The sequence below is a fragment of the Notamacropus eugenii genome, chromosome X, assembly GCF_028372415.1.
Source record: "Notamacropus eugenii isolate mMacEug1 chromosome X, mMacEug1.pri_v2, whole genome shotgun sequence".
NCBI classification, from domain to species: domain Eukaryota; kingdom Metazoa; phylum Chordata; class Mammalia; order Diprotodontia; family Macropodidae; genus Notamacropus; species Notamacropus eugenii.
The window spans coordinates 36,328,280-36,347,906 of NC_092879.1; the positions used below are offsets into that span (position 1 = coordinate 36,328,280).

Genomic DNA, 19,627 nt, shown 5'->3' on the forward strand with positions numbered 1-19,627 from the left:
GTCAACTGGAGGGCAGCACCTTCTCTTCAACGTACAGTTATGAAAAGTTACCCAGGGCACCGAGAGGTTAAATAACTGGACCACTTTGTGTCAGAGGAAGAACTTGAATCTAGATCTTGCTGACCCAAAGGCTACCTCTCTAGTAACTGCATCATGCTTCCTCTTAGGAACAGAGGTTTTTTTCAAAAGAGGAAAAACAAATGGTTAATAATCATTTGAAAAATATCCGATCACACTACTAATACAAGAGAAATTAAAGTAACTTTGATAGTGATCTTACATCTATCAAACCAGCAAAAATATTTCAAAGAAATTAACTCAATGCTGTTGGGTTCACAAAGAAATAAATATACTCATCCATTCATTGCTAATGGAATTAAGAAATGGTATAATCTTTTTGGAAATCAATCTGACATTATGTAATGAAAGTTACAAAAATAATCAGATCTTGTGCACTAAATATTCCATTTGGGGGATAACATTCTGAAAATGTTATAAAATGACAAGCCAAAAAATGAGTTATGTGTTCAAAGATTTTCATAGCAGGTTATCTTTGAAATGGAAATAATAATATCTGGAGTAACCAACTTCACAGGCTTGTGGAGTTTAAATGATACACTGTATATAAAAGACTTTACTACCTTAAAACACTATAACATGCCAACCTTTAAGGAGCAAAAAAAAAAACATCATAGCAGAATCATTTGTAATTGAAAATAATGGTGGCAATGGTTTGTTTCTCAAACAATGGGAACATTTGGATAAATTGTTTTACATTAAAGTAATGTAATACTATATAATTCAATTAAGAACGACAAGTATAACAAATATGTATAAAGAAATCTGGAAAATGTTTTATGAAATAATGCAACAAAAAATCACAACCAGAAGAACAAGACTTTATGAGAGAACAAACTAAGGAAAATGAAAAAACAAAAATCCTGATTCTGACTTGTTTCATTATTAGTTCCTTGAGGGCAAGAGCTCTTTACTTTCTTTATCTTTCCACCTGGCAATTAAAACAGTGCCTGGCATATAATAGGTACTTAATAAATAATGGTTACCTACAGTAACTAAAAAACTGTTTTATGAATTTAAGTTAATTTAAATATAATTACAAAGAAAGTTTAATAGTATTTGTGTTCAATACTAAGTTTATAATAAGATGTTTAATTAAATAAATAAAGAGGCAAGTGTGATTAAATGTTGGGAGTGGGAAGATATGTCCTGTTTCAATGTGCTGAGTTTGAGACGCTAATGAAGCACCCAACTGGAGATGCTCAACAGGCAGCTGTTGATGCAGGACTTCTCTTCAGAGAGAGATATGGACTGAATATATAAATATGGGAGTTATATACAAAAAGATGGCTGCTAAATCCGTGGGAGAAGGTATTATCTAGCAAGATACCACATAGAGAGAAGAGAAAACTATTCAAAAGAAATTTAGGAGTTCTTAAAAATTTTGTCTCTGTTACCTAAGAACCTCAGCATCCCTTTAGATACCTTTCAGACTTGATTCCAATAAAAGCATTGGAAGAATGTACATTTTTCAGTAATAGAGAGTGGTTCATGAAAAAGAATCATTGGTATTTCCTTCTCTGAAACTTAATCTCTGTATGTATTAACTTCAGTTCTGATTATCCAGAAAATCTTTGCTACAATGCTACATTTGTAGTCAATCATGTCTGGAGTACGTGGAGTATTCAGGGAGAACCAGTATCTCTACCTTTAGTATCCATCTTTCACCCAATTCTCATCTGTGGCTCCAAGAAGCTGTAGGATGCACAGCAGTCACACCCTGGTAAAACCACCTCAGCAGATGGGAGAAACCAGGTTGAGGACAATCAACAGACCTCAAATCCATCAGTGAGTTAGGGGGATGTTTACCCCAAGCATGTAAAGACTTCCCCTGAAGAATGGGTGAATGTGAGAACAACTTGTTCCATCTTCCATGAAGGTGGCTGAAGCAGGTGCTGTGGAAGACTTAGAATTTATTCAGACATTGAAGACACCAAGGTCATTCACCACATCCCTGGCTCATTGCCACTTATCCTGACTTTTATCTTGCCATGGAACTTTGATAACTGTGAAAGAGAGTGAGGCTGATGACTTCATGCAACTCTGCCTCACTTAAAAAAATTCATGCACAAGTCAATACTTTACCCCTCGATGTCATTGGTCCTCTTTGAAATAAAGGACAAACAACAAACATTTGCAATCATTAAAAATGGAATTAAAGAAGATAATGCTTTCATTTCCACATTCATATATAATGATGTGGTTAATTTTCCATTGTGCAATGTCCTAAAGATTCTCATCCCTCAGACTAGAGAGAAAATCGTGAAAAATCTATCTTTTACAGCAGAAGAGACCCCTATAAAGATATACGCAAGATCATCATATTGCACAAGATATAACAGAAAACTGCCAATCATTCCAGTGTATCTACTTCAAAATTATTCATTTCATCACTGATTACATTATGATAGTCAATATGAATAGCCTCTTTATCTACAGCTACAATATGATTTTAGTAACTTTTTCTTGTCTAATTCATAATTAATATGCAAAATGTTTGGATTATTTTCACAGATCCATGAACAATATATTGTAATGTAGTCCTATTTTTGCACAGCATTTTGAATACTAACCATTTCCATTTATTTGTCATCATTGCCAATTTACCTGATGTAAAGTGGAAGCTTAGAAATGTTTTCATTCTACTTTATCTTGCTAGTAATTACTTGAATCATGTTATCATGTGTTTATTTTAGAGCTTGCAGTTCTTTTGAAAACTGCCCTTTGCTTATCTTTTGAAGAATGGCATTTGTTATGTTTGTAGTGAGTGTGCTCTCTCCCTCTAAGTGTTTTAGAGTCTTCTTAGGGATTAAGATGTCACTTCTCTACTGCAATCAGCTCAAAACTCATTCTGTTATTCTTTTTCAAAAACATTGCTATTCCATGAGGAAAAGAGCTAGAAATAAAACTGGCTTCCACTGTATATACACAGATGGACAGAATATGGGTAAGAAACAAGGCAAACTAAAGATCCTTACGTACAAAGGGAAAATTCATATAACAAGTATTGTTGAGATTAAGAGATGGGACCATTGACCAGAACAGTGTTCCTTTAACTATGGGTCACAATCCCTTATGGGGTCATGTAACTGAGTGTAGGGGTCACAAAAATTTGGCAACAGTAAAAGGTTTCTGAACATACAATGATCAAAAATTAATTCAAAATCAAATGCTATATCTGAGATGTTTCTGGCAGTGCTTTCCCACATTGTATAGCATAACTTCACTGCAGCCTTGGTTCTGAACACACAACATGTGCACTTTGTATTATGCATGCCATCACCCCACAAAACACCAAAAAAAACTGCCAAAACACCTCAGGTCATATTCGAGACTACTGTATGTCTTGAAGTTCAGTGTTTTTAGTGTACATACAAAGTTTTCTGCTCTTATGGAAACATAATATTTTAATTATGGAACACAAAGGTTTTTAATATTTTCCTACAGTCATTCCTCAGCATGTATCAAGTTAGTAGATTTTGGGATTGGATTGGATTAGAATGTTTGGTTCTTAAAATTGCCATTATCTCCTTCTTTTACAGAAACCTAAGTGTTCAATTATAGGAAGTAAAGACAAAAACCTTTAATAATTCTCCACCATCACTGTTGTATGTGTATGTAAGTGTGAACATCAATTTTAAAATTAAAGCATAAACAAGTGCAATTTCATAAACTAAAGCTAGTGTTTGAAAAATTATTAGCAATATTTATTTATAGTTTAGGACAAAAATATTTTTTGATGATGGATAAGTGGCTAAATTTAGACAGAAGAGGTAAAAATACTGATGGCAATGTGGCAGAGTATTCACTGTCAGGTTGTAGTATACCTAAATTTACAAGAGAAAGAAAATATGTTAAATTACATGACTTTCAAGAGGGAGAAATTTAAACAGATTATCGACATTGAAAGATGAAGCGGTTATATTTTTGGACAGCAGAAATCTGATTTTGTTCATTTCTTTCATAATGACTTACGGCTTTCAATACTGTGTAATTTGTGAGATATTTTTGAAAAACAATGATTTAAATGTCACTTCAAGGAAACAAATTGTAACATGTTAAAAGATAAAATGGAAAGTTAAAGGTTAACAAATCAAAGAATGGGACGGAAAATGACTCTTTAGAAATGTGTACAGCTACGGATAATTTCATAATTGAAAATAACCTTCCCAAAGATTTTGTTGTAAGAGTAATAGATCATCTGAAGTGCTTGGGAGACACAGGTTCAGAAATACTTCCCTTCAAATTTTGACTCTAAAAAAACTGTTGGGTTCATAAATTATACTCAATTAAAATTAAAAAATGTCAGTCATCTGTCATTAAAAGTTCAAGAAGAAATTGCTGAGTTATCAAGAGACAAAGGCAGAAATCTTGACTTTCTTTAAAAAAAGTCATTCAATGAATTGTGGTTTGGGACTAGGACAGAATTTCCAACAGTTTCTGCAATGGTCCTAAACGTACTTTTGCTATTTTATACTACATACTTATGTGAAATTGCATTCTCATCATTGACCATTGTAAAATCAAAATACTGATCAACTTTGAAAAACATTGAAGATGTTCTACATCCTGCAGCATCAAATATTCCACCAAGATTTAATTCTTTATGTAAAAATAAATAAGCACATCCATCTCATAGTATGTTAATTTGCTTTTATCTTTAATGAATGGTATAATTATATGTATGTATATATATACCAAAGGATTATTTTAAAATATCAATATAAAAATGAGATCAGTAAATGTTTGATTTGTATACCTATTTTATATATCTCTATACCTGGGGTCACATAAAAATTTCTTAGGTGAGATGTTTAAAAAGCACTGGACTAGAATTCTTTCTGGAAAAAAAGGCCTTATTCAGAAGATACTCCAGTGTGCCGATACTCCCATGGACCTTCAATCCAACAGCACAGATTATAACCTTTTTATGCCTGTGACTATTTATCATATCCTCTCATAAGTTAACCACAGAGATTCTACTTAATAAGCTAACTCTTTTGTTCACCCAACATGATAATTCATTTAGAGTTAAAATTCCATAAGAAATTGTCATATTTCTTGACTATGTAGTTCTAGCCATCTATTTACCATTTTTATATCAATAACTTACATAAGTCAGATTGTTTTAATTTATCTTTAATTTTATTATTTATTTTATTCTAATTTTTTTTATTTTTATTTTATTGGAAAATTATTTTCACTTTTTTTGCTTCTCGTTTTATATTCATTTTACCTCTACTCCAATAAGCTGCTGATCTGGCTACTTAAATAGACCCTCACATCAAAGTGTTATTTATTTCAAATCAAAGTCCACTTGTTTTCCATTATCCAGATAATTTTCACATTTGGACCAAAAGGCAATTTTTCTTAGTGATAGAAAGTTCACCCCAATTTTGCCATAGTTACAGGATGTCAGTAAAATATTTGATGAAAGGAAAAATTGGCATATGTAAATGTAGATAGATGAATGAGATCTTTCAACAAAATATTTTATCAAAAACCTCCTAGAAAAGTATTGTGTCCAGTGGTAACTATAGAAAGTTTACAGTCAAAATGGAACATATATTTGGGGAAAAAATACTGATATATAGAGATGGGTTTTGCTCCTTTGTGGTAATTACCAAATTTTGTTTTATTTTTTAATTTGTCTTTAATTGAAATAATAATAGGTTACATTCACATAGCACTTGGGCAGCTAGGTGTCACATTGGATAGAGTACCAGACCTAGAGTCAGGAAGGCCTGAGTTCAAATCTGGTCTGAGACACTTAGAAACTGTATAACGCTGGATAAGTCACTTAATTAACCCTGTTTGCATCAGTTTACTCATCTTTAAGATGCGCTGGTTAGGGAAATGGCAAACCACTCCAGTATTTTTGCCAAGAAAACCCCAAATGGGGTCACAAAGAGTTGGACACCACTGAAACAAGTTAGTGACAACCACAACATACAGCACTTACTATTTGCCAGGAACTATGCTAAGCACTTTATAATTTTTATCTTATTTAATCCTCATAACAATTGTGGAAGGTAGGTACTATTATCATCCCCATTTTACAGATGAGGAAGCTGAAGCAAACAGAATTTAAGTGACCTGACCAGGGTTGCTGTCTGTAGAATAGATATATTGGGGGGTTTTCCTGTGTTTATTCCATGCAAAAGTTTGTCTCAATATAAAATGTGATTATTTTATCACATGAACCAAGTCAATGAAATAATTGAAATTGAAGCAGTAACCTTGATCAAGTCTCTTACTTTCTCAGAACCTCTGTTATCTCAGACATAAAATAAGGTATTTTAATGAGATGATTTGTAAGGTCCCTTATAACTCATCTATCATCCTACGATTCTAATAAAAGTAAAAATGACAGCAGGAATTTTTTCAAGATAATTCATATTGCACAATAATATATAAGTTAGAGAATAGAATAGCATACTGTATGTTAGGAAGACACTTATTCGAATCCTGCCTCAGACACATACGAGCATTGTGATCCCCAGAAAGACTGTCTCAGTCTGTTTCCTCATCTGTAAAATGATAATAATAGTTCCTACCTCACAAGGTTGTGAGGATCAAATGAGATAATATATGTAAAGCACTTTGTAAATCTTAAAGTGCTACAATAATATTAGTTACTCTTATTCTGTAATCACTTATTGTGTGTGTTTTAATATATTAAGTAGTTGACAAGGACTACTAAAGTCACACTTTGCTGCTGTAAAGTGTGATTATGGAAGATCTATTTTGCTTTTGAAAAACATCTTACGTAGTTTTACTTTACTATTCTAAGGATTCATTTGGCAGGAATTTTGTCCAATATGAGTAGCTAGTATTTGAAGAAAATGACAATGATACTAGCTGATATTTACATAGACTTTAGGACTTTCAAAGCACGTTATGTCCATTGTCTCATTTGAATCACATGCTAATCATATCATATCACAGACATAGGGTCATTTTAATTCTTCAGCGAAAAAAACTGAAGTTCAGAGAATCTGAGCAACCTGCTCATAAGAAGGAAGCAATGGTCTGAGATGGGATTTCAAGCTATGTCTTTCTGAGTCCAAATCTAGCATTCTGTTCATTATACCACACTATCTTTTCATGTATGCAGTTTTTTCTTCTTCACTTATAACAATCTTATTTATTGATCCTTTCTCTCTCTATCTCTGTCTCTTTCTCTCTTTACACATGCATGCACACAAATACGAGACACACAAAGAGCACTCAGAAAGAGTGAGGTCACATTTCTTTATCACTAATGCGATTTTTAAAAATTATAATAAGAGGACAGGAAGAATAAAGTAAATAACTGAGCTGTCATTCAGTGAAATCAAATTTCCCAAATCAATTCCAATTCAATAAATATTAAGCCTCTGCATCTTCAAAACACTATGTTGCAAAGGTCTGAAAGACAAAGATAAGTAAAGCATGACTGCTGCACTCGAGAAATATATAATGTAGTAAGGAGGATGAGACTTATTGGGAGATATCTATACTACAAACCTATCACAAACACAACAGTGGTACAAAATGCCATGAGAGAGTAGAGGAGGAAAAGAGTGCAATTCTAACTGGATAATCCATCATAACTTCCTGGAGCAGCTGACATTCCAGTTTGTCCATCCTTCAAGACAACAGAATGATCTTGAATCATCTTCCATTGGTCTTGAAGGATGGACAGGTCTCTTGATAGACAAGATGGTAAGGGACAGTCATTTCAGGTACATGGAATGTAGTAAGGAAAGGCACAGAACTGGGGGAAAGAGTGATGAGTTTATAGAACAGCATAGAGAGTTCAATATGAAAGGAAATAAAGCAAAATATGCCTAGGAAAGGAAATGATTGAGTACAAGGAGCCACTGATGGTGTTTGATCAATAGTGGTAATCAAAGTTTTATGTTTATAAGTCATCAATTAAAAGCTAGTAGGGACATTAGAGGCCATTAGGTCCAATATATCATTTTACAGATGAGAAAATGATGTACAGAGGTTTGGTTTCTTTTTTTTTTTTAAGTTAATTGTTGAGGATCAGAACTAGTGAGTTTCTGAAGCAGAATTTGAACTCATGTCTTTCTGACTCTAAGTTCAGTGCTCTACCAACAACATGCTATTTCCCTTGCATTAGAAAAAGTACCAGAGCAGTTATGTAAAAAACAGATTAGAAGAGATCAAAGTAGCAGTAGAGAAAATCAGTTAAGAGGCAGTTTTGTTAGTACAGGAAAAGTGCAATAGAAACTTAAACTAAAGAAGAGTGGAAAGGGGAAAATGGACTTTAGACAAATAGAATTGATGGGTTTTGGAAACTGGCAAAATGAGAAGAATAAGGAAAACCCAATATAGGACTTTGCTTGCAAAATAATATAATCTACTAATATTTTACCAAATATAATATATTTTATATGTTCACTAATATTTCCCAAAATAATATAAATCCAATTATAATTTACGAAAAACATTAAGTGTTCTGTAAAGTTCTGAAACATCATCAGGTTAACATCATCATTATATAAAGGTATTTGGAAAGAGTAAAATGAAATGGAAATATAAAATGTTAACGTTATCCTCACAGATCTACATTAAGTTCCTGTTTCAGATGAAGTTGCTGCCCGCTAGAAGGTTACAGACATCACATATAATTAATGAACACATGGATACTACTTACTGATCCAAGCTCAAATCTGCACTTTTATTAATGCTTATCAAAAAATCACCACTTCAGCCTTCAGCCTGAGGGACAAAAGGAGAGAATGCTGAATATGGCTTTCCCAGGATCCAATACAGAACTAGTCTCCAACTTGAACTACAGTTCTGTCTAATCAAGTAAACTTTATTTGTTTTTATTTCACTTTTAACATTCATTTTCACAGAATTTTTGGGCTCCAAATTTTCTCCCCCCTTGTGCCCTCCCCCCACCCCAAAACACCGAGCACTCCAATTGCCCCCATCACCACTCTGCTCTCTCCTATATCATCCCTCTCTGCCCTTGTCTCCATCCTCTCCTCTGTCCTGTTGGGCCAAATAACTTTCTATACCTCTTTACCTGTATTTCTTATCTCCTAGCCGCAAGAACAGTACTTGACAGTTATTCCTAAAACTTTGAGTTCCAACTTCTTTTCCTCCCTCCCTCCCCACCCCCTCCCTTTGGAAGGCAAGCAATTCAATATAGGCCACATCTGCGTAGTTTTGCAAATGACTTCCATAATAGTCGTGTTGTATAAGACTAGCTATATTTCCCTCCATCCTATCCTGCCTCCAATTACTTCTATTCTCTCTTTTGATCCTGACCCTCCCCGTGAGTGTCGACCTCAAATTGTACCCTCCTTCCCATGCCCTCCCTTCCATCATCCCCCCCACCCTGTTTATCCCCTTGTCCCCCACCTTTATGTATTGTAAGATAGGTTTTCATACCAAAATGAGTGTGCATTTTATTCCTTCCTTTAGTGGGATGTGATGAGAGTAAACTTCATGTTTTTCTCTCACCTCCCCTCTTTTTCCCCAAACTAAAAAAATCTTTTGCTTGCCTCTTTTATGAGAGATAATTTGCCCCATTCCATTTCTCCCTTTCTCCTCCCATATATTTCTCTCTCACTGCTTGATTTCATTTTTTTAAAGATATGATCCCATCCTATTCAATTCACTCTGCCCACTCTGTCTCTATGAGTGTGTGCATGTGCATGTGTGTGTGTGTGTGTGTGTGTGTGTAATCCCACCAAGTACCCAGGTACTGAATAGTTTCAAGAGTTACTACTATTGTCTTTCCATGTAGCGATGTAAACAGTTCAACTTTTATAGTCTCTTATGAGTTCTCTTTGCTGTTTACCTTTTCATGCTTCTCTTCATTCTTGTGTTTGAAAGTCAAATTTTCTTTTTAGCTCTGGTCTTTTCATCAAGAATGCTTGAAAGTCCTCTATTTCATTGAAAGACCAATTTTTCCCCTGAAGTATTATACTCAGTTTTGCTGGGTAGGTGATTCTTGGTTTTAGTCCTAGTTCCTTTGACTTCTGGAATATCCTATTCCATGCCCTTCGATCCCTTATTGTAGAAGCTGCTAGATCTTGGGTTATCCTGATTGTATTTCCACAATACTTGAATTGTTTCTTTCTAGCTGCTTGCAATATTTTCCCCTTGACCTGGGAATTCTGGAATTTGGCCACAATATTCCTAGGAGTTTCTCTTTTTGGATCTTTTTCAGGTGGTGATCGGTGGATTCTTTCAATATTTATTTTGCCCTCTGGTTCTAGAATCTCAGGGCAGTTTTCCTTGATAATTTCATGAAAGATGATGTCTAGGCTCTTTTTTTAATCATGGCTTTCAGGTAGGCCCATAATTTTTAAATTGTCTCTCCTGGATCTATTTTCCAGGTCAGTTGTTTTTCCAATGAGATATTTCACATTCTCTTCCATTTTTTCATTCTTTTGGTTTTGTTTTGTGATTTCTTGGTTTCTCAGTAAGTCATTAGCCTCCATCTGTTCCATTCTAATTTTGAAAGAACTATTTTCTTCAGTGAGCTTTTGAATCTCCTTTTCCATTTGGCTAATTCTGCTTTTGAAAGCATTCTTCTCCTCATTGACTTCTTGAACCTCCTTTGCCAATGGAGTTAGCCTATTTTTCAGGGTGTTATTTTCTTCAGCATTTTTTTGGGTCTCCTTTAGCAGGGTGCTGACCTGCTGTTCATTCTTTGACTGCATGTTTCTCATTTCTCTTCCCAGCTTTTCCTCCACCTCTCTAACTTGATTTTCAAAATCCTTTTTGAGCTCTTCCATGGCCTGAACCCATTGAGTGGGCTGGGATACAGAAGCCTTGACTTCTGTGTCTTTCCCTGATGGTAAGCATTGTTCTTCCTCATCAGAAAGGAGGGGAGGAAATGCCTGTTCACCAAGAAAGTAACCTTCTATAGTCTTATTTTTTTTCCCTTTTCTGGGCATTTTCCCAGCCAGTAACTTGACTTCTGAATATTCTCTTCATACCCACTTTGCCTCAGGATCCTCCCAGCCAGCGCTTGGCGTCTGAGATTCAAATGCTGCTTCCAGCCTCAGGGCTTTTGGCGGGGACAGGGCTGCTCTTCAGTGTGAGATTAAATTCAGCTGCCAGGGTGGGGGCAGGGCCACCTATAGGGCTCAGTTCCCTCAGGGGGTTTATGCAGAGACCTTCAACAATGGATCCAGGCTCCTGCCTGCTTGGGTAGCCCCAGTCTGCTCCCACCTCCGCTGCTGCCTCCTGAGGGGGCCTGAGTCATGGGGGCTCCCCACTCCCCTCTCGACTCGCCAAAGAGACCCTCTCACTAACCCTTGTCACCTGTGGGTGGAGGGACCCATGTGGCTGCTGGAGATTCTGTCCCTGAAGCCTGCTCGGAGGTGCTCCTCTCGGCTCTGGGCAGCCGTGGCAGGGCTCCCAGTCAGCTGCGTGAAGAACCTTTTGCCAGAGGTTTTCAGGCTATCTGGAACAGAAATCATATCCGCTGCACTGTTATGTGGCTTCTCCTGCTCCCAAATTTATTGGCAGCTCTTTACTACGGATATTTCATGGGCTGTGGGTTCGGAGCTAGCGTATTTGTGTGTTTCTACTCCGCCATCTTGGCTCTGCCCCCCTAATCAAGTAAACTTTAACTGAGCCATGTACAATTGAAAATGTGTACAGTTATACAAAAATACAACTGAAAAATAAATACAACTGAAAAAATGAGGCTGCATCACAGATTTAATTTAATTATTAATTTCTTCAGTTTGGAATATCATTTGCTGATTGTTACAAAAGTGAGTTTATGAATTTGTAGTGCATGGAAATTTTAAAGATGGGCGAAAACACCCGCATGACTCATCTCGGTTAGCTGGTTTAGTCACAATCACAAGCATGGTACTATATACACACACACATACATATATATACGTATATATATGCGTATATACATATATATGTGTGTGTATATATATAGATATTTATACATATATATGTGTGTGTATATATGTATATATATATATATATATACATATATACACACACATATATATGCAGAGAGAGAGAGAGAGAGAGAGAGAGAGAGAGAGAGAGAGAGTGCGTGTTCATCCTTCGTTGCCAAAGAAGACCATGCCATCAGAGAAATACTGACATGACTTACACTTCACTTTGTTTTGAGTGAGGGAGTGCTATGCAGGTCACCAGCCTCACTTCTTCTCCTGAGCCACCTGAATTCAGTGACCAGATATTCATCAGGATGACTGGAGATGACCCAGGATGAGGCCATTGAGGTTAAGTGACTTGCCCAAGGTCATACAGCTAGTGAGTGTCAAGTGTCTGAGGTGAGATTTGAACTCAGGTCCTCCTGACTCCTGCACTGGTGCTCTATCCAGTGCACTACCTAGCTGCCCCTATGTTTATGTTACCTAACACTCAAATGGTCACTAACAAATAGGTTATTTGTTTTATATACATTGTTGCTCTTGCTGTTGTTCTTTGCCCTTCATTCTCAAAGAGGAACATGATATCAGGAAGATGATAACCATGATGTGTAAGTGAATTGGACTTAAGTGAGGCAGGACTGAAAGTCACCAGCCTCACTTTCTCTCTGGAGCCATTTGGGTCCAGTAGTAAGATACAGATCAGGATGACTGAAGATGGCCCCTTTTATACATTGGACTTTTTCCAAAGAGCCATTTTACTCTAACAGCAAGATTTGCATATCTTTTCTACAGCTAACTTGCTTCACGACTGGTCCCCTTCAAGTTCTTCTTTTTACTTTAATCTATGCAATGTTCTTAGGTTTCAGTAAAGTGGGGTTATTTCAGGCACTGGGCAGTTGTCAGAAGTTAAAAGATTAGAGTAACAGACTTCTCAAGCAAAAGCAGCAACAATTTTGTATTCCTAAAGAAATTGTGTGTACTATAACTAGTAGAGAAAGTAAATTACCTAATTCTTTTTCAGAGAGGTGTGTGTGTGTGTGTGTGTGTGTGTGCATGTGTGTATGCAAAATGCACATATTGTAAGTAGGCTTCAGTACATGATTGATTAGAACTCTACTGAATATTTTATTGAGTTGCTTGAAATTATACAGATATATCCAAATATATAGGCAAGTATGAAAAATCATACATATATGTATAGCATAATTATATGTGTACATAGACACATACATCATCGTATGTCTATATACACACACTTAAAGAAAAAAATAAAGGTAAATGTACCAGGCAAATGGATAATGTCAAATGCCTAATTACATCAATTGAAATATTAAATTGAAGAAGTGAAATATTAATGCAACTGAGACAAACTGTTGGAACATGAACGTCTTTTCAAACTGCTTTTTAAAATATAGGGCAAAAAGGAAGTGATTATCACTTCTTACCAATTTTAACAAAGAAACATTTTTATAACACATCATAAATTGTATTTATGTGACTTCCCCACCAAGCAGAGTTTGGATTTGGTACAGTGGGAAACAACATTTTGTCAATCAATTCTTTTGACACTTTAGATTAAAAGCATAAATTTCCTTTTGCAGTGAAAAAAAACCAAAAGGCTCTGAAAAAAATTCCAAGTACCTTTCCTCTTCATTCACACATATTCTCATTCATTCAATCAATATTTATTAAGCACCTAGTGGGTGGAACATTGTGTAAGGTTTTTTCCCTGATCATTTAGCTTGTTCCTCTCCCTGTTGCCTTCATATATCACAGGGTACTTGATGTTCTCTGGGCTTATGACACTGATATTCTTAAACTGACTCAAATATAAACACTCCTCAAATTATAGACGTTCAACTTGAAAATGGACTGCTCATTAATTTTTCTCCTCCTGTCCATAGGGAGGCTGCTGTACTATGATACATACTTTCCTCTCCACTCCCATCTTGGGATCACAAATAGTCTTGAGCTAATCCCACCACCTGTTAACCAAAGAAAAAACTGTGTGATATCCATATTGTCATCCTCCTCAGAAGACTTTGGCACATACTGTTTTTCCCTTTTTTTCTGTCTTTAACTATTCACTGCTTAGTGATCTCCAGTTCAAGGATTCAACTTCTTACACACACACACACACACATGCACGCACACATGCACACACACTCTTTATTTCTTTGGATTTTTTTTTCTATATCTCTCCTCATTCCATTTATGAATCAGAAAATGAATATAATAATGGTTGGTAAGTGTAAGATGCTTGCTAAGCATACATATTTATCAAATATAGAAAAACCTTACATTTTGAAGTGAAATCAGAAATATTAAGGAACTAGAGGAATTCAACTTCTAAAGTCCTTAAAAATGCCTAGGAATCTCCTTAAAATGCATACATGGGTCTCAATTTACCTCCTTGTCCTCTTATAAGGAACCCTACTTTTTCTCAAGCGCCAGCATTCAAAGTAATTGTTAAAGTATTTCTCAACTGCATTCTATTTAAAAAAAAATATTTAAGAACTACACTGGAACAGCACTGTTTTCTACTTTTTTATTATAAATGTGCACTATCAACTGCATTTAACAAGAGCAACAAAAATAAATTTAATGGAGCTCTCTATAATACAAGTTACCATCTATATCATTCTCTACAATAATTAATTTTCACATAAGTGTAATGGAAAGCAATTTAAAGTCAAAGTAGCTGAGTTCAAATCCTGGCTCTACCATTTACTACCTACTTATATGATCTTGGGTAAATCATTTGTCCTCTCTGAATTTCAGTTTCTAATCTCCAAAATGGGATGGACTAGATGACCTCCAGACTTTAAATCTATGATCCAATGTGCTTTTGGAATATACTCTCTTTGTAAGTTGAGAGTTGAATACATACGAAAAAATGTCACTCATAAGGACATATTCATTAACAAAAAAAGAATGAATTAAAAAGCATTTGTGAGACACTTTGTGTGTCTTTGTTGGTTCAGTCATTTTCAGTCCCGTCTTACTTTCCATGATCCCATCTTGGGTTTTCTTGGCAAAGATACAGGAGTGGTTTGCCATTTTCTCCTCCAGCTTATTTTATAGATGAAGAAACTGAAGCAAACAGAAATTATCTGACTAGCTAGTAAGTGTCTGTGGCTGGATTTGAAGTCAGGTCTTCCTGACTCCACACCCACTGCTCTATCCACTGAGCCAATCTAACTCTTACAATGAGTCAACCCTGTCCTATATGCTGAGGCTACAAATGGAAAAAAAAAAAAACCACGGGTGGCCCCCATTCTCAAGGGACTCACATTTTCACATATAATAGAAAGTTCAACAATGAAAGAGATAAAGAGACCCAGAAGACCTAGAGGTTCAGTAGCTATGGCTTGTCACAGGGCACAACTCAGAGCTCATTATGGTGATGATGCCAGAAGACAGCAAGACATAGAGGCAGGGCAGATGGTAAGACCTGGAGGATCTTAGGAAGAAGGGGTAGGATAGATTATAAATCCTGGTGTTGTGTATCTCATCAGAAGGAATGGACTAGTTAATTTCCATATCATGCAAACCCTGTACACACTCAAGCAGCCTCATAAAGACATTTTTAAAGGGACAATAAAAGTTACTGTAAATTTAAAGAATGGATTGCAAAATCTATGCTTTAAGTACTAGGCTGAGAGTAAGCATAATCATGATATTATTGCTGAGAGGAGCAATCTTACTCCCAAGTACAGAGACTTTAACTATCATGGGAAACTTTCAGACACTATTGCCAGACCCAAGACTACCAACCTATTGTTGCCAAAAGGTTTTTATTCCTCCTTACTGGACCTGGGTCCTCAAGTTTCTGACACGACCCAACTTCATTTCCTAAAGCTTTGGTACAAATAGAACTATTTTGTCAGGATACACATGGTGTGGGAAGGATTCTGGGCTGTATCGTGGCTGCTACATTAATTAATTCCCTATCTCTAGGTGGTACAAATGGATTTAGAGGTTACTCTCCATGTGACAAGTATTTATGAAGCATCTAGCACAATGTATTGCTCACAATAAAGGATTTCAACCTTTATTGAATGAATTTATGAGAAAATTGTTTGATCTACCACTTCTGCATATTAGCAGCACAAGTTGTTTTCTTCTTTTCATTCACCAATCAAGGCTTAGTGTGTGTCCCATCCCTCTATCTCCAGCCTAGTACTAAAAATCCTCCATTTGTTTTCTTCTTGTAAACATTCTGAAATCCAGGAGAGGGAAATCGCACACTGGAATTTTTAAAGGGGATTTATTTAACATAAGAAAATTTCAAAGTGTACATGAGCTACTGATTTTCTAAAATAGTAAACTTCTCCGCTAAGGCACTTTTTTTTATAATGACTTCCTCAAAATCAGTGTGTGTTCTCTGATACACCAACGCATATTGTTTCAGCCAATTGTCCTTTCATTCCGTATAGCTGTGCTTAGGCATAAGCCATGACTTTTAAAAGTAGATTTTTGAAATGGCGCATTTGAGGAGAGGAAAATACAAAGCAGATTTCCTTTCCTTCTTTTCAGTGGTTTACTCATTGGGTCATCCCCTCTAACTAGCTTTCTCCATAACCCTGGAGTTTTTGTAGTAGATGTTGTCACCTATCTATCTTTTTTTGACTGAGACTGATGATTGCTGATAATTTTTTCTCATCTACTTCTTAATGAATAATTGAAAGATTTTATTTTAAAATCAGTAAAGAGTAGAACTAATCATGTGAGTCCATATATCCCCGAGGACAGCCCCATGCCTTCCCAAAGGTTTTACTTGAAAAAAAACATGGCATTAGTGCTTTTAAGATCTTTGTCCTGGCTTTTCAGGAATGAATAATGAATGAACAAGATGTACATACTTTCCCTTTTGATAATAACACATCAGTAAGCAAAGTGGAGCAATGTGGCACCGCAGGGATTTCATTGTTGGCTACTAAAGATTGGAGTGTGTTGGGAAGGAAGGCAGAATTACTTGAACCAACCATCAGACACAATGATAGGAAGTAAGAAGGGGGAACAGAGGAAGAGCTGAGAGAACAACCACCATGTAATTGATCTCATTCTTGATCTGAAGTTGGAAGGAATCTTAGAGATCATTTTGTCCAACCCTTTTATTTGACAGAATCTGTAGAAATGAAGTGAGTAGCTACAAATTTCACAGATAGTTAATACCAAAACAACATTTGAACTTCTCTTCTCATTCTAGATTCAGTGTTCTTTCTATTAGTTATTAAGCAAGCAAGTAAGCATTTACTAAATGCTATGTGCCAAGCATTGTCCTAGGCACTGGGGATACAAAGATAAAAATGAAATAATTCCTGCCCCCTCAGGAGGACTTCAAAGATAGCAGAGCATAGAGAATAGAGAAAGCTGGCCTCGAAGCTAGAATACCTGAGTTCCAATCCCATGTCTGACATAAACTTGCTCTATGACCATGGGCCAATCACAATGTCTCCGTGGTCTACATAACTCTCTTGACCATAAATTACGTAGGAGCCAATCTGCATTGGTAGATGGAGTTTCCTCACCTGGGATTTACCTATAATAATGAAATTACATGTCCCTATCCCTATCTCTGTCCTCAAGGACCTTACATTCTATGGTGAGAGACAAGACAACATGTGTGCAAAGTATGCCTGTATGTACCTATGTATGCACACATATGCATATATGTATACACACATACATACATGTGCACACACATGTATATATGCATTATGTATGCACAGATACACATCTTTCTAAGTAATTTGAGGAGATACTAATGTTGGGGGAATGAGTCATCATTTGATGATAGATTTGTGCTTTTTTGGAAGAGAGAAGTCCATAACAGACTACACTATGGGGTTGGTTTAGCACACATGCTGTAGTGCAAGGGGGGCTCCTAAAACTGGCTAAATTCTTCATAAATCAACTGTTCTTATTGAGGACCAAAAGGTGTTTTGAGTAGAAACACAACATCTGGCCTGATTGTCATCCTTATGTCCTATTCTCTACTTCAACTAGTCCATAACAATCCCATTCTCTTTTTCATTAGTGTGGGGAGTGGATTTGTGGAAAAAATAAACAAACCAAAAATCAGCAGCACTATAATCCAGTGGTACATAAAGGGCATATCACATTACATACCCAGCCCTTGCAAAGAGTCAAAATAATCACAAAACTGGCTCAAGAAGGCAAGCAGAGGAAAGCCTTCTGCTTCCTATGTGGTCAGAATCCTATGCTCCATTAGGCAAATACACCTATACAGAAGGCAGAAGGAAACATAACAGCATCAGAACTTTCCTTTCTGTCTATTTGCCATCCTCATTCTGAGTCTATCCTCATATTAGATTTCAATGTATTTTACAAATGTGTACAAAGAATCCTTTATGTGAAAAGAAATGTTATTTAATATATGGCATGCTGAATCTGAAATCAGAAAGACCTAGGTTGAAAACATATTCTAGATACTTACTAGTCATATGACCCTGAGAAAGTCAATTTAAGTAATTCGGGTCTCTGGTAACTCCCTAAGACCATGCAAAAGTTGTAGACAGATTGCTGATGTGAATTAGTACAGGGAACTTACCTCGTGTTACCTCGTGAAATCACAGATCCTTGACACATGGATGTTTATATAAGGCTCTCTTCTGAGTGTTACGTGTACAAAGATGAATCAGATACTGCTCTTGCTTCCAGGGATTCATAGCATCTTAGTGCTGAAAAGGACTTTAGAGCAGCATAATACAGTGGAAAATACTGGATTTGGAGTCAGAGATCTAGGATTCATATTCCAATTTTTCTGTTGACTATGTGGGACAAACCATTTATCCACTCCAGTCCTTCCTCACGTATAAAATGCAGTGGTTGAATTAGATGACATCAAAATTCCATGCAAGCTCTCAATCTATAATCCTATGATACTAATGATCTAGTCCAACTGCCTCACTTTGCACATGAGGACTCTGAAGTCCAAAGAGGTTGTAACTTGTCTGATTGGACAACTAGACAGTGTCTGAAATGGTATCAAAGCCAAGCTTTCCTGGCTCCCAGTCTCCTTTTCTTTTGTGTTAGTCTGACTTTCCCCTAACTTAGATAGGTTGAATGTTTAGGAGCTTCCATGAAGTCCTCCAATCAACACTTCACTTTCTCCAATTCCCAACCTCAGCCAGTTCACTCCTCCTTTGACAACCTGATGGCCACCTGATGCAAGGAGCTCATCGTAGCAGCTTTGAATTTAGTGTAAACATCTGATCAGCTTAGCCTTTTATAACTCAGAAAGGAACTCCTGAGCCCAAGACATCAGCCAGGTTCAATGGCAAGAATTATAGTTGTACATATCCAGAAGTCTATTGCTTTTTCAACTATACTGCATTGCTTCTTCCTGTCTCACCAATTAGGACAACTGGGACAAAAACATGAAGAAGTATATTGTAAATTGGACTGTGGTAACTGCAAAAGAGTGTTAAAAACCAAATACTATGATAGGGTTTATGAAATGGACATTGTAGGAATAGATTACAAGGTTATTGTCCCCTCATTTGTTGCTGAACCTCAAAGAACACCATATATATACATATGTATGTATGTATATATGTATATATACATATATATGTGTATATATATATATATACATATATATATATATATTAAAGGGC

At 36.1% G+C, this 19,627-nt stretch overlaps 1 protein-coding gene across 1 annotated transcript in view; it reads left to right on the forward strand.

The window, feature by feature from the left end:
* Positions 1-19,627, forward strand: part of LOC140515394 (uncharacterized) — a 1,104,438-nt gene that overhangs the window by 810,602 nt on the left and 274,209 nt on the right. The gene's annotated exons all lie outside the window — the stretch shown is intronic.